At 45.3% G+C, this 2601-nt stretch overlaps 1 pseudogene; it reads left to right on the top strand.

Annotated features, from left to right (window-relative positions):
* The first annotated feature begins 2472 nt into the window (after window positions 1-2472).
* Window positions 2473-2589, top strand: LOC111734808 (annotated as a pseudogene).
* Window positions 2590-2601: the final 12 nt, after the last annotated feature.

The following is a 2601-nucleotide window of genomic DNA, read 5'->3' as shown; positions in this document are numbered from 1 at the left end:
GTGTCTTGCAAAGGCATCTGCACTAATTGTCCCTTCTGGCTCATCAGATCCAATTAATACAAGGTCATCAATATAGAGAACCAACATGTTCTATTCTGAAGGATGTCCAGATGTTCCACATCTCTTCATACTATATTACAACAGAGAGCAGGAGAATTAACATAGCTCTGAGGCAAGACCATGACTATATACTCTTGCCTATCTCATGTGAATGCAAATTGCTGTGATTCTCCTATTTGATTGGGTATGGGGAAGAATGCATTGCTAGATCATTAACTGCATTCCATATAACCAAGGCTATGTTAATCTGCTCTAATGAAGACACTACATCTGGCACCATTACTGAAATTTGAGGCTACTACTTGGTTAACTCCTGGGCCAGGACTCCATTTATTAGCAGCCCTAGCCCTCAGATACCCCCACTCAAACAGAGGAGCCATGATAGTGCTTTGGATCCCCAGGTATCAGCATCAATACACATTCTGTATCCAAAAGTCTTTAAAATATCTGACCATTCTCTTGTCTTCAATATTCAGTTAGCTGAGTAAATAGTGGTAGGTCTTTGGGGGAAGGACTGCAGGAATCACTACTATATACAATTGATGTCATTTTGTAGGGTCCTTCCTCATGGGTACCCAGTCCTTCCTTCAGCCAAAGTGTTCTGGAGTAAGAAATGAAACCTGGAACAAGTCTCCAAATTGGGCAAGGGATTATACCTTTCCACGGGGGTTAGCGCACCTCTCCCTTTTGGTTATATATTCATGATCTGTTTTGTTCATATATTCATATTTTTTTGGCTGCACATCCATCTTGCCCTTAGGAAAACATTGTGCTGTGAGCCATCTCCACAGATCCTGCAGGTCAGGCCCTCCCAGCTGCCATTTCAGCCTTACTGTATATTTTGATTGTTATGCCAACCTCACTTCTGACAGTTAAGTGCTTCCACCTGGCCTTTGTGTTCTAGAATCTTCTCATCCCCATCCATACTAGGAAGCCGATTCTGTGACAGCATCTCCTCACATCACATCAGTTGTGGCCTGCAGAGGACAGCCATTACTCAGGTTGTCAATGATGCTGGTGCTCAGCCCTCACCAGTGTGTCCTTATTGCTATAGGAACTGATGGGTCCTCCAGATCCTCCCAATGAACATGGTCACCTAGTGGGTATTCTGACCTGACGCAGTACACCTATTCTAGCATGGCTCTTCTCCGAGCCTTTTGACTTCTTCTTTCATCATTTGTTGAGCAATTCTGATGGCTCTACTATGTTTGATATGGCCCATTAGTTTTGCCAAGCTTCCAGCAGTTGTCTCAGCAGCACATCAGAACCATCCCCCTGGGCCCTTGCCAGAGTGGTAAATCCTATGTCTTGGATTATCCAGCTTTATATTCTGCCTCCCTTGAACGAGCCCCCTCAGGGTGCACTCCCAGGCATTTAAGGTTAGGACAAAAGAAGAGAGGAGGCCTTTCTGGAAAAGCCTTAGAAAAGAATGCTGGGGAGCTGTGTCATTTTTGACATTGGGACATGATGTTTCCTTCTACCTTTATTGTTATATATTCATTCATAAATATGTTTCTATAAGACAGGCACTGAACTGTTTTTAGTATGTACAAGACAGGTAGGGTGGTGAGTTGGAAGAAGTTCCCAGGTTGAAAACCAGCTCTCCTATTAACCAGCTGCTTGACCTTGGGAAATTCCAAGATGGCAAATAGATTTCACGTCAACTGCCAACTGCTGTTGGTTGGCAGTGACTTCCTGGAGCACTGCTTTGGGTCTCAGGAGGAAAACGCACCTAGAACAAGGCCTGTGGATGCAGAGAGAGGAGTAGAAGGACAATGAATGTGCTGACTCTGACCAAACTACCCAGCCATTCCGAGCCTTCACTTAAGGAGGGGGATCTTAGGAGGTGGTTACATTAAAGAATTCGAATCTAACATCTGTAATAGCTGTGACAGTCTGTAATCTTGTGTCCTGTACTCTCATGTCAGGTCCCTCAGGACAGAGTCCTCTGCTGAAAGCCCTCAGTGGGAATTACTCAGCCCCTCTGGTTGTCACCAGCACAAGCAACTCCGTGTACCTGCGCTGGTCATCTGACCACGCCTACAATCGGAAGGGCTTTAAGATCCGGTATTCAGGTGAGTGAAACATAAGGACTCGTGAGAAAGGCCAAAGACTGTGAGCCCTTTAAGTTTCTCACCCCAAACACCCAAACAAGCCATGAGTCATATCATCAATGGCAGAGCTCCTCCACGGGGACCAGGCAGGCTTCTCCTCCTCTAAGTCCCTCTGACATTGCCCTACCTCCCCTTTTTATACTCCTTCTCCACTTGTAACCTCTTCTCTCTCTTCTGCTCATGCTGCCAGCTGGTGTCTTTTGGATAAACTTATTATTTAATCGAATAATGCCTAAAGGTGATCTTATCTCTGCCCCTGTTGACATCTTAATAAACATTCCTTAAAGCTGAAAAATCAGTCTACGGCCATGCCACCCTGAACAAGCCTGACCCTGTCTGATTTCGGAAGCTAAGCAGGGTCAGGCCTGGTTAGTGCTTGGATGGGAGACCCTAGGAAGACCAGGTGCTGTAGGCGTAAAATATATTA

Source organism: Pteropus vampyrus, unplaced genomic scaffold (genome assembly GCF_000151845.1).
Source record: "Pteropus vampyrus isolate Shadow unplaced genomic scaffold, Pvam_2.0 Scaffold6871, whole genome shotgun sequence".
NCBI lineage: Eukaryota > Metazoa > Chordata > Mammalia > Chiroptera > Pteropodidae > Pteropus > Pteropus vampyrus.
This window is presented reverse-complemented; position numbering and strand designations above follow the sequence as displayed.